Source organism: Oncorhynchus masou, chromosome 3 (assembly GCF_036934945.1).
Source record: "Oncorhynchus masou masou isolate Uvic2021 chromosome 3, UVic_Omas_1.1, whole genome shotgun sequence".
NCBI lineage: Eukaryota > Metazoa > Chordata > Actinopteri > Salmoniformes > Salmonidae > Oncorhynchus > Oncorhynchus masou.
In genome coordinates this window covers 3705659-3719540 of record NC_088214.1, presented here as the reverse complement: position 1 = coordinate 3719540, position 13882 = coordinate 3705659, and the positions used below count along the sequence as shown (strand labels likewise).

Here is a 13882-nt window from a genome sequence, read left to right as displayed (position 1 = left end):
TGACGCTGTGAGTAGCCTAGTGGTTAGAGGGGAGGGGCGGCAGGGTAGCCAAGTGGTTAGAGGGGAGGGGCGGCAGGGTAGCCGAGTGGTTAGAGGGGAGGGGCGGCAGGGTAGCCTAGTGGTTCGAGGGGAGGGGCGGCAGGGTAGCCTAGTGGTTCGAGGGGAGGGGCGGCAGGGTAGCCTAATGGTTAAAGGGCAGGGGCGGCAGGGTAGCCTAGTGGTTACATTTACATTTACATTTAAGTCATTTAGCAGACGCTCTTATCCAGAGCGACTTACAAATTGGTGAATTCACCTTCTGACATCCAGTGGAACAGCCACTTTACAATAGTGCATCTAAATCATTAAGGGGGGGTGGGGTGGTGAGAAGGATTACTTATCCTATCCTAGGTATTCCTTGAAGAGGTGGGGTTTCAGGTGTCTCCGGAAGGTGGTGATTGACTCCGCTGTCCTGGCGTCGTGAGGGAGTTTGTTCCACCATTGGGGGGCCAGAGCAGCGAACAGTTTTGACTGGGCTGAGCGGGAACTGTACTTCCTCAATGGTAGGGAGGCGAGCAGGCCAGAGGTGGATGAACGCAGTGCCCTTGCTTGGGTGTAGGGCCTGATCAGAGCCTGGAGGTACTGCGGTGCCGTTCCCCTCACAGCTCCGTAGGCAAGCACCATGGTCTTGTAGCGGATGCGAGCTTCAACTGGAAGCCAGTGGAGAGAGCGGAGGAGCGGGGTGACGTGAGAGAACTTGGGAAGGTTGAACACCAGACGGGCTGCGGCGTTCTGGATGAGTTGTAGGGGTTTAATGGCACAGGCAGGGAGCCCAGCCAACAGCGAGTTGCAGTAATCCAGACGGGAGATGACAAGTGCCTGGATTAGGACCTGCGCCGCTTCCTGTGTGAGGCAGGGTCGTACTCTGCGGATGTTGTAGAGCATGAACCTACAGGAACGGGCCACCGCCATGATGTTGGTTGAGAACGACAGGGTGTTGTCCAGGATCACGCCAAGGTTCTTAGCGCTCTGGGAGGAGGACACAATGGAGTTGTCAACCGTGATGGCGAGATCATGGAACAGGCAGTCCTTCCCCGGGAGGAAGAGCAGCTCCGTCTTGCCGAGGTTCAGCTTGAGGTGGTGATCCGTCATCCACACTGATATGTCTGCCAGACATGCAGAGATGCGATTCGCCACCTGGTCATCAGAAGGGGAAAGGAGAAGATTAATTGTGTGTCGTCTGCATAGCAATGATAGGAGAGACCATGTGAGGTTATGACAGAGCCAAGTGACTTGGTGTATAGCGAGAATAGGAGAGGGCCTAGAACAGAGCCCTGGGGGACACCAGTGGTGAGAGCGCGTGGCGAGGAGACAGATTCTCGCCACGCCACCTGGTAGGAGCGACCTGTCAGGTAGGACGCAATCCAAGCGTGGGCCGCGCCGGAGATGCCCAACTCGGAGAGGGTGGAGAGGAGGATCTGATGGTTCACAGTATCGAAGGCAGCCGATAGGTCTAGAAGGATGAGAGCAGAGGAGAGAGAGTTAGCTTTAGCAGTGCGGAGCGCCTCCGTGATGCAGAGAAGAGCAGTCTCAGTTGAATGACTAGTCTTGAAACCTGACTGATTTGGATCAAGAAGGTCATTCTGAGAGAGATAGCGGGAGAGCTGGCCAAGGACGGCACGTTCAAGAGTTTTGGAGAGAAAAGAAAGAAGGGATACTGGTCTGTAGTTGTTGACATCGGAGGGATCGAGTGTAGGTTTTTTCAGAAGGGGTGCAACTCTCGCTCTCTTGAAGACGGAAGGGACGTAGCCAGCGATCAGGGATGAGTTGATGAGCGAGGTGAGGTAAGGGAGAAGGTCCCCGGAAATGGTCTGGAGAAGAGAGGAGGGGATAGGGTCGAGCGGGCAGGTTGTTGGGCGGCCGGCCGTCACAAGAAGCGAGATTTCATCTGGAGAGAGAGGGAGAAAGAGGTCAGAGCACAGGGTAGGGCAGTGTGAGCAGAACCAGCGGTGTCGTTTGACTTAGCAAACGAGGATCGGATGTCGTCGACCTTCTTTTCAAAATGGTTGACGAAGTCATCTGCAGAGAGGGAGGAGGGGGGGAGGGGGAGGAGGATTCAGGAGGGAGGAGAAGGTGGCAAAGAGCTTCCTAGGGTTAGAGGCAGATGCTTGGAATTTAGAGTGGTAGAAAGTGGCTTTAGCAGCAGAGACAGAGGAGGAAAATGTAGAGAGGAGGGAGTGAAAGGATGCCAGGTCCGCAGGGAGGCGAGTTTTCCTCCATTTCCGCTCGGCTGCCCGGAGCTCTGTTCTGTGAGCTCGCAATGAGTCGTCGAGCCACGGAGCGGGAGGGGAGGACCGAGCCGGCCTGGAGGATAGGGGACATAGAGAGTCAAAGGATGCAGAAAGGGAAGAGAGGAGGGTTGAGGAGGCAGAATCAGGAGAAAGGTTGGAGAAGGTATGAGCAGAGGGAAGAGATGATAGGATGGAAGAGGAAAGAGTAGCGGGGGGAGAGAGAGCGAAGGTTGGGACGGCGCGATACCATCCGAGTAGGGGCAGTGTGGGAAGTGTTGGATGAGAGCGAGAGGGAAAAGGATACAAGGTAGTGGTCAGAGACTTGGAGGGAGTTGCAGTGAGGTTAGTGGAAGAACAGCATCTAGTAAAGATGAGGTCGAGCGTATTGCCTGCCTTGTGAGTAGGGGGAAGGTGAGAGGGTGAGGTCAAAAGAGGAGAGGAGTGGAAAGAAGGAGGCAGAGAGGAATGAGTCAAAGGTAGACGTGGGGAGGTTAAAGTCGCCCAGGACTGTGAGAGGTGAGCCGTCCTCAGGAAAGGAGCTTATCAAGGCATCAAGCTCATTGATGAACTCTCCGAGGAACCTGGAGGGCGATAAATGATAAGGATGTTAAGCTTGAAAGGGCTGGTAACTGTGACAGCATGGAATTCAAAGGAGGCGATAGATAGATGGGTAAGGGGAGAGAGAGAGAATGACCACTTGGGAGAGATGAGGATCCCGGTGCCACCACCCCGCTGACCAGAAGCTCTCGGGGTGTGCGAGAACACGTGGGCGGACGAAGAGAGAGCAGTAGGAGTAGCAGTGTTATCTGTGGTGATCCATGTTTCCGTCAGTGCCAGGAAGTCGAGGGACTGGAGGGAGGCATAGGCTGAGATGAACTCTGCCTTGTTGGCCGCAGATCGGCAGTTCCAGAGGCTACCGGAGACCAGGAACTCCACGTGGGTCGTGCGCGCTGGGACCACCAGATTAGGGTGGCCGCGGCCACGCGGTGTGGAGCGTTTGTATGGTCTGTGCAGAGAGGAGAGAACAGGGATAGATAGACACATAGTTAACAGGGTACAGAAGAGGCTACGCTAATGCAAAGGAGATTGGAATGACAAGTGGACTACACGTCTCGAATGTTCAGAAAGTTAAGCTTACGTAGCAAGAATCTTATTGACTAAAATGATTGAAATGATACAGTACTGCTGGAGTAGGCTAGCTGGTAGTGGCTGCGATGTTGACACTACACTAATCAAGTCGTTCCGTCGAGTGTAATAGTTTCTACAGTGCTGCTATTCGGGGGCTAGCTGGCTAGCTAGCAGGTTGATTGCGTTACGTTACTTTAAAAGAACGACAATAGCTGGCTAGCTAACCTAGAAAATCGCTCTAGGCTACACAATTGTCTTAGATACAAAGACGGCTATGTAGCTAGCTAGCTACGTTAGAGGGGAGGGGCGGCAGGGTAGCCTGGTGGTTCGAGGGAAGGGGCGGCAGGGTAGCCAGGTGGTTAGAGGGGAGGGGCGGCAGGGTAGCCTAGTGGTTAGAGGGGAGGGGCGGCAGGGTAGCCTAGTGGTTAGAGGGGAGGGGCGGCAGGGTAGCCTAATGGTTAGAGGGGAGGGGCGGCAGGTAGCCTAGTAGTTAGAGGGGAGGGGCGGCAGGGTAGCCAGGTGGTTAGAGGGGAGGGACGGCAGGGTAGCCTAGTGGTTAGAGGGGAACTGGAAGGTTGCAAGCTCAAACCCCTGAGCTGACAAGTTACAAATCTGTTGTTCTGCCCCTGAACAGGCAGTTAACCCACTGTTCCTAGGCCGTCATTGAAAATAAGAATTTGTTCTTAACTGTCTTGCCTAGTTAAATAAAAAAATAAAAAAGTCCTTTCTCATGATAATCTTTTCTGCAAATATGACATTTTCTAATGTCCTTAAGATCGGCAAATGAAGTCAATGCATATATCCTTTCTTCTCATCACCTCATTATCATGAAATACTTCATATCAACATTTTTTTCACCTTTATTTAACCAGGTAGGCTAGTTGAGAACACCTTTATTTAACCAGGTAGGCTAGTTGAGAACAAGTTCTCATTTGCAACTGCGACCTGGCCAAGATAAAGCATAGCAGTGTGAACAGACAACACAGAGTTACACATTGAGTAAACAATAAACAAGTCAATAACACAGTAGGAAAAAAGGGTCTATATACATTGTGTGCAAAAGGCATGAGGAGGTAGGCAAATAATTACAATTTTGCAGATTAACACTGGAGTGATAAATGATCAGATGGTCATGTACAGGTAGAGATATTGGTGTGCAAAAGAGCAGAAAAGTAAATAAATAAAAATAGTATGGAGATGAGGTAGGTATAATTGGGTGGGCTATTTACCAATAGACTATGTACAGCTGCAGCGATCGGTTAGCTGCTCAGATAGCAGATGTTTGAAGTTGGTGAGGGAGATAAAAGTCTCCAACTTCAGCGATTTCTGCAATTTGTTCCAGTCACAGGCAGCAGAAAACTGGAATGAAAGGCGGCCAAATGAGGTGTTGGCTTTAGGGATGATCAGTGAGATACACCTGCTGGAGCGCGTGCTACGGGTGGGTGTTGCCATCGTGACCAGGGAACTGAGATAAGGTGGAGCTTTACCAAGCATGGACTTGTCGATGACCTGGAACCAGTGGGTCTGGCGATGAATATGGAGCGAGGGCCAGCCGACTAGAGCATACAAGTCGCAGTGGTGGGTGGTATAAGGTGCTTTAGTGACAAAACGGATGGCACTGTGATAAACTGCATCCAGTTTGCTGAGTAGAGTGTTGGAAGCTATTTTGTAGATGACGTCGCCGAAGTCGAGGATCGGTAGGATAGTCAGTTTTACTAGGGTAAGTTTGGCGGCATGAGTGAAGGAAAGCCGATTCTGGATTTGATTTTCGATTGGAGATGTTTGATATGAGTCTGGAAAGAGAGTTTACAGTCAAGCCAGACACCTAGGTACTTACAGATGTCCACATGATGAAAATATACTGACAAATGTTTTGTAGGAGATAGTCATACCACTAATCTAATCCATGTAGTCAAATACTCTCTAATGATGGCACATGGTAACCCTGTGACGGTCCTGACTGTTTACTTTTTGTGTCTGTCTGTCTGTCTGTCTGTCTGTCTGTCTGTCTGTCTGTCTGTCTGTCTGTCTGTCTGTCTGTCAATCATGTGACTGTGTTTCGTGGGTGATTATTTTCTGTCATGTGTCTGTCACCTTTCAGAACTGTTTAATTTCTCCTTTGTTATTTTGTTTAATAAATATAAGATGAACACTTACCACGCTGCGCTTTGGTCCTCACCTCATTCCAACGACGAGCGTCACATGAATTGGGAGAGGCTTTTTCTCAAAGAAATATGGCAAAGTCTTCGCAGCCAAATCTGAACTAGAAATTGATTAACAGAATTATATAACTTTAAGCAGTTAAATTGAATCGTAAGAAAAACTTTATTTGCAAGCTGTCCAGTGATACGAGCTAAATCACTTCCATGATCGCTTCGAGGCAAGCAACACTGAGGCATGCATGATGAGAGCATCAGCTGTTCAGGACTACTTAAACAGGTCAACATACACAAGGCTGCGGGGCCAGTCGGATTACCAGCACGTGTGCTCCGGGCATGTGCTGGCCAACTGGCAGGTGTCTTCACTGACATTTTCAACATGTCCCTGATTGAGTCTAATACCAACATGTTTCAAGCAGACCACCATAGTCCCTGTTCCCAAGAACACAAAGGCAACCTTCCTAAATGACTACAGACCCGTAGCGCTCATGTCTGTAGCCATTAAGTGCTTTGGAAGGCTGGTAATGGCTCCCATCAACACGATTATCTCAGAAACTCTAGACCCACTCCAATTTGCATACCGCCCTAACAGATCCACAGATGATGCAATATCTATTGAACTCCACACTGCCCTTTCCCACCTGTACAAAAGGAACACCTGTGTGAGAATGCTATTCATTGACTACAGCTCAGCGTTCAACACCATAGTGCCCTCAAAGCTCATCACTAAGATAAGGATCCTGGGACTGAACACCTCCCTCGGCAACTAGATCCTGGACTTCCTGACAGGCCGCCCCCAGGTGGTGAGGGTAGGTAGCAACACATCTGCCATGCTGATCCTCAACACTGGAGCTCCCCAGGGGTGCGTGCTCAGTCCCCTCCTGTACTCCCTGTTCACCAACGACTGCATGGCCATGCACGACTGCAACACCATCATTAAGTTTGCTGACGACACAACAGGGGTTGGCCTGATCACCGACAACGGCGAGACAGCTTATAGGGAGGAGGTCAGAGACCTGGCCGGGTGGTGCCAGAATAACAACCTATCCCTCAACGTAATCAAGACAAAGGAGATGATTGTGGACTACACTAAAAGAAAAGGAGGTCTGAGAATTCTCATCGACGGGGCTGTAGTGGAGCAGGTTGAGAGCTTCAAGTACCTTGGTGTCCACATCAACAACAAACTAGAATGGCCCAAACACACCAAGACAGTTGTGAAGAGGACACGACAAAGCCTATTCCCCCTCAGGAAACTAAAAATATTTGGCATGGGTCCTGAGATCCTCAAAAGTTTCTACAGCTGCAACATTGAGAGCATCCTGACTGGTTGCATCACTGCCTGGTACGGCAATTGCTCGGCCTCCGACCGCAAGGCACTACAGAGGGTAGTGCGTACAGCCCAGTACATCTCTGGGGCTAAGCTGCCTGCCATCCAGGACCTCTACACCAGGCGGTGTCAGAGGAAGGCCCTACAAATTGTCAAAGACCCCAGCCATAGACTGTTCTCTCTTCTACCGCATGGCAAGCGGTACCGGAGAACCAAGTCTGGGACAAAAAGACTTCTCAACAGTTTTTACCCCCAAGCCATAAGACTGCTGAACAGGTAATCAAATGGCCAGCCGGACTATTTGCATTGTGTGCTTCCCTCCAACCCCTCTTTTACGCTGCTGCAACTCTCTCTTTTTCATATATGCATAGTCACCTTAACTATACATTCATGTACATATGTACACACTACCTCAATTGTCCCGACCAACCAGTGCTCCCGCACATTGGCTAACCGGGGGGCTATCTGCATTGTGGACCCTCCACACATGTCAGGTTGGGCCTGGACCCTCCACACATGTCAGGTTGGGCCTGGACCCTCCACACATGTCAGGTTGGGCCTGGACCCTCCACACATGTCAGGTTGGGCCTGGACCCTCCACACATGACAGGTTGGGCCTGGACCCTCCACACATGTCAGGTTGGGCCTGGACCCTCCACACATGTCAGGCTGGGCCTGGACCCTCCACACATGTCAGGCTGGGCCTGGACCCTCCACACATGTCAGGTTGGGCCTGGACCCTCCACACATGACAGGTTGGGCCTGGACCCTCCACACATGTCAGGTTGGGCCTGGACCCTCCACACATGACAGGTTGGGCCTGGACCCTACACACGTGACAGGTTGGGCCTGGACCCTCCACACGTGACAGGTTGGGCCTGGACCCTCCACACATGACAGGTTGGGCCTGGACCCTCCACACGTCAGGTTGGGCCTGGACCCTCCACACATGACAGGTTGGGCCTGGACCCTCCACACATGTCAGGTTGGGCCTGGACCCTCCACACGTCAGGTTGGGCCTGGACCCTCCACACATGACAGGTTGGGCCTGGACCCTACACACATGTCAGGTTGGGCCTGGACCCTCCACACATGTCAGGTTGGGCCTGGACCCTCCATCAATTAGGTATTTTTTCATCTTCTTCCTCCACTGCTTTTCAGTGATGCTCACACACACACACACACACACACACACACACACACACACACACACACACACACACACACACACACACAGTGAGTAAGTGACTTACTTATACACTTGCAGATGTGTGTTTTTTGTTATTAAACACCCTTTAGAAGGTAGCAACAGTGTGTAGACTGGAAACTACGCCAGACAGCTTGATGTCTCAAGGTGCCAACAGACCGACAGAGAGTCATCCACATCTGAAGGACAGGTTGCTCTCTCACCTCCAGCTCCCATTAGAAACCTGTTGTGGCATATCAGATATTATTATGATAGCCCGAGTGAAAAGTCTAAGACGGTGGAATAAGGAAAACGTTATCCTCCTGTTCTATTCTATTGGGTTTCTACTCTATTCTACTCTATTCTACTCTATTCTACTCTATTCTACTCTATTCTACTCTATTCTACTGTATTCTACTCTATTCAAATCAAATAAAATGCATTTGTCACATACACATGCTTAGCAGATGTTAATGCGAGTGTAGCGAAATGCTTGTGCTTCTAGTTCTGCAGTAATAACCAACGAGCAATCTAACTAACAATTCCACAACTACTACCTTATACACACAAGTGTAAAGGGATAAAGAATATGTACATAAAGATATAGGAATGAGTGATTGTACAGAACGGTATAGGCAAGATGCAGTAGATGGTATCGAGTACAGTATATACATACGAGATGAGTAATGTAGGGTATATAAACATAAAGTGGCATTGTTTAAAGTGACTAGTGGTACATGTATTACATAAAGATGGCAAGATGCAGTAGATGATATAGAGTACAGTATATACATATGAGATGAGTAATGAAAACATTATATTAAGTGGCACTGTTTAAAGTGGCTAGTGATTTCCATAAATTTCCATTATTAAAGTGGCTGGTTAGTGGTGGCTGTTTAACAGAAGAAGCTGTTTTTCAGTCTCTCGGTCCCTGCTTTGAAGTTGTTGGTTGGAGATATCCCTCTAGTGGTGTGGGGGCTGAGCTTGGAAAAAGTGGGTGGGGTTATATCCTTACTGTTTGGCCCTGTCTGGGGGTATCATCGGATGGGGCCACAGTGTCTCCTGACCCCTCCTGTCTCGGCCTCCAGTATTTATACTGCAGTAGTTTATGTGTCGAGGGGCTAGGGTCAGTTTGTTATAGGCTACCCTGTACTCGTAGCCTGTCGTAGCCTAGTGGTTAGAGTGTTGGACTATTAACCGAAAGGTTACAAGTTCAAACCCCTGAGCTGACAAGGTACAAATCTGTCGTTCTGCCCCTGAACAGGCAGTTAACCCACTGTTCCTAGGCCGTCATTGAAAATAAGAATTTGTTCTTAACTGACTTGCCTAGTAAAGTGAAAAAAATATATATATAGCTGGAGTACTAGTACTCCTCCTGTCTTCTCCTGTCTTGTCTTGTGTGAATTTAAGTATGCTCGCTCTAATTCTCTCGTTCTTTCTCTCAGAGGACCTGAGCCCTAGGAACATGCCTCAGGACTACCTGGCATGATGACTCCTTGCTGTCCCCAGTCCACCCGGCCGTGCTGCTGCTCCAGTTTAAACTGTTCTGCCTGTGATTATTATTTGACCATGCTGGTCATTTATGAACATTTGAACATCTTGGCCATGTTCTGTTATAATCTCCACCCGGCACAGCCAGAAGAGGACTGGCCACCCCTCATAGCCTGGTTCCTCTCTAGGTTTCTTCCTAGGTTTTGGCCTTTGCAGTTTATCCTAGCCACCGTGCTTCTACACCTGCATTGCTTGCTGTTTGGGGTTTTAGGCTGGGCTTCTGTACAGCACTTTGAGATATCAGCTGATGTACAAGGGGTATATAAATACATTTGATTTGATGCACTGTACTGACCTCGCCTTCTGGATGATAGCGGGGTAAACAGACAGTGGCTCAGGTGTCCTTGATGATCTTTATGGCCTTCCTGTGAAGGTGGAGGGCAGGTAGTTTACACCGGTGATGCGTTGTGCAGACCTCACTACCCTCTGGAGAGCCTTACGGTTGTGGGCGGAGCACTTGCCGTACCAGGCGGTGATACAGGCCGACAGGATGCTCTCGATTGTGCATTTGTAGAAGTTTGTGAGTGCTTTTGGTGACAAGCCAAATTTCTTCAGCCTCCTGAGGTTGAAGAGGCGCTGCTACGCCTTCTTCACAACGCTGTCTGTGTGGGTGGACCAATTCAGTTTGTCCGTGATGTGTATGCCGAGGAGCTTGAAACATACTACCCTCTCCACTACTGTTCCATCGATGTGGATAGGGGGGTGCTCCCTCTGCTGTTTCCTGAAGTTCACAATCATCTCCTTTGTTTTGTTGACGTTGAGTGTGAGGTTATTTTCCTGACACCACACTCCGATGGCCCTCACCTCCTCCCTGTAGGCCGTCTCGTCGTGGTTGGTATTCAAGCCTGCCACTGTAGTGTCGTCTGCAAACTTGATGATTGAGTTGGAGGCGTGCGTGGCCGCGCAGTCGTGGGTGAACAGGGAGTACAGGAGAGGGCTCAGAACGCACCATTGTGGGGCCCCAGTGTTGAGGATCAGCGGGGTGGAGATGTTGTTACCTACCCTCACCACCTGGGAGCGGCCCATCAGGAAGTCCAGTATCCAGTCGCACAGGGCGGGGTCAAGACCCAGGGTCTCGAGCTTAATGATGAGTTTGGAGGGTACTATGGTGTTGAATGCTGAGCTGTAGTCGATGAACAGCATTCTTACATAGGTATTCCTCTTGTCCAGATGGGTTAGGGCAGTTTGCAGTGTGGTTGCGATTGCGTAGTCTGTGGACCTATTGGGGCGGTAAACAAATTGGAGTGGGTCTAGGGTGTCAGGTAGGGTGGAGGTGATATGGTCCTTGACTAGTCTCGGCTGCAGGAGAGCCGGCAGGTTTTGGTAGCGGGCCGTGTCAGTGGCACTGTATTGTCCTCAAAGCAAGCAAAAAAGTTATTTAGTCTGTCTGGGAGCAAGACATCGTGGTCCGAGGCGGGGCTGGTTTTCTTTTTGTAATCCGTGATTGACTGTAGACCCTGCCACATACCTCTTGTGTCTGAGCCGTTGAATTGCGACTCTACTTTGTCTCTATACCGACACTTAGCTTGTTTGATTGCCTTACGGAGGGAATAGCTACACTGTTTGTATTCGGTCATGTTTCCAGTCACCTTGCCCTGGTTAAAAGCAGTGGTTCGCACTTTCAGTTTAAAGCAAATGCTGCCATCAATCCACGGTTTCTGGTTTGGGAATGTTTTAATCGTTGCTGTGGGTATAACATCTCCGATGCACTTTCTAATGAAATCTCTCACCGAATCAGCGTATTCGTCAATGTTGTTGTTGGACGCAATGCGGAACATATCCCAATCCACGTGATCGAAGCAGTCTTGAAGCGTGGAATCAGATTGGTCGGACCAGCGTTGAACAGACCTGAGCACGGGAGCTTCCTGTTTCAGTCTCTGTCTGTAGGCTGGAAGCAACAAAAATTGAGTCGTGGTCAGCTTTTCCGAAAGGAGGGCGGGGGAGGGCCTTATATGCGTCGCGGAAGTTAGAATAACAATGATCCAGGGTTTTACCAGCCCTGGTTGCACAATCGATATGCTGATAGAATTTGGGGAGTCTTGTTTTCAGATTAGCCTTGTTAAAATCCCCAGCTACAATGAATGCAGCCTCAGGATATGTGGTTTCCAGTTTACATAGAGTCAAATAAAGTTCGTTCAGGGACATTGATGTGTCTGCTTGGGGGGGAATATATACGGCTGTAATTATATTCGAATAGAATTCCCTTGGTAGATAATGCGGTCGACATTTAATTGTAAGGAATTCACAATCAAATATCTACTGTATTCTACTGCATTCTACTATATTCTACTGTATTCTAATCTATTTTACTGTATTCTACTGTATTCTCCTCTATTCTACTCTATTCTACTGTGTTCTACTCTGTTATACTCCATTCCGTTCCATCTCATATTGCACAAATGAACAGTTAACCTGGTTTCACGGCACAACGCCTCTCCCCTATTTTACCCAGATAGTTTGTGTGTGTATTGGTATTGATATGTAGAGTACACGTGCCTTTTTACATTTATGTTGTTATTAATGTAGTTCTGTCCTTGAGCTGTTCTTGTCTATTAATGTTCTTCATTATGTTTCATATTTTGTGTGGACCACAGGAAGAGTAGCTGCTGCCTTTGCAGCTAATGGGGATAATAATTAAATAATAATGAAATACCAACCCATATTATATTCTACTCCTACTCCTACTCTACTCTACCCTACTCTACCCTACTCTACTCTACCCTACTCTACCCTACTCTACTCTACCCTACTCTACTCTACTCTACCCTACTCTACCCTACTCTACTCTACCCTACTCTACTCTACCCTACTCTACTCTACCCTACTCTACTCTACCCTACTCTACTCTACCCTACCCTACTCTACTCTACTCTACCCTACTCTACTCTACCTTACCCTACCCTACCGCATCCTATCCTACCCTACCCTACCCCACCCTACCCTACTCTACCCTATATTCTATTATGTTCTACTCTAGTGTGTGTGTGTGGACTTATTGAACTATATTAAACAAACAATAATTTGACCAACTGAACTACCATTGCCTTTATATATAGTCACGGCTCTAGGATCACTCTTAACCCCCCCAATCTACCATAGAGATATTCAAACAGTTATAGTGCCCACTACTCCCAAATTATTACTCTGGCTGTCCATCTATCCCAGAATCCCTAGCTGAGCTGCGTCTCTGACAGTCTAAGTCTGCTGGTGAAGAGAGACTCTGATGCTGTAGCAGGATCACAATCAAGAAGGAGCAACCGCAACGAAACTACAACCACGGATATTTTGCTCACGCAGTACCGGACGGACAGAGAAGGCACTACACCGGTAATGACATTACTATACATTTACCGGATACTTTTTCTACTCTGTTGATGTCAAACCGATTGGAAGGAATATTGTCTGGTATGTTGTGAATATTTGTGTTGGTCCTTTTTGTTTTGCATGTCAAGAAGACGAAGGTTTCCTGACCACATCACCCGAAGTCAGAATGACAGCAAACTGGCATGAAAATGGTTTTCTGTTTTGTAAAACTAGTCATGCGGCATAGCCGACATGGTAGATGTTTATTACGTGTTTGGTATAACCTTTCTGGCGCGCTATATTGTAACTTAGCAGTGTGCGCAACATTGTAAGGGTTGCTTCACTAATTGATCTGTAGAATTTCATTTACGACATTGTCATGCTTCTTCGGTGTATGTTGACTTCCCGAAAAGCACTTGTCAAACCGTTAAGCCTGATACTTCATCAAATCATCTTCCCGAAAAAACATGTTTAGGTAGGAGAGGGGTAGTATATTGTTTTGGGGCAAGGTTATTCGTCATTGACGTCAACTACATATTATGTCGAATAAACTACTGCCATAGAGATCCTATTAAATTACTAGAGCGGTTATGTCGGTAACCAGTTTATAATAGCAATACAGCACCTCAGGGGTTTGTGGTATATGGCCAATATATCACGGCTAAGTGCTATATCCAGGCACTCCGCATTGCGTCGTGCATAAGAACAGCCCATAGCTGTGCTGTATTGGCCATATACCGCACCCCCCCTCGGACCTTATTGCTTAATTATACCATGTGGTTGGAAAGACAACAGATACATATGTATCAGATGACTGAAGTGAACAACAAACCCGACTGATGTAGCATCTACACAGTACTATCTCTCTGGTACAGCAAGGTAGTCAGACATTACATATACAATACCGTTCAAAAGTTTGGGGACACTTAGTTTGGGGTTCTTGTTTTTGAAAGAAAAA

The 13882-nt window shown here is 48.4% G+C and overlaps 1 protein-coding gene across 2 annotated transcripts in view; it reads left to right on the top strand.

Annotated features, from left to right (window-relative positions):
• The first annotated feature begins 12878 nt into the window (after positions 1–12878).
• The window catches only part of LOC135508967 (band 4.1-like protein 3), a 180370-nt gene continuing 179366 nt past the window's right edge, over positions 12879–13882 (top strand). For both annotated transcript variants that reach the window (XM_064929219.1, XM_064929227.1), the window contains exon 1: positions 12879–12948. The gene's annotated coding sequence lies outside the window, so the exon portion shown is untranslated. The remainder of the gene's footprint in view (positions 12949–13882) is intronic.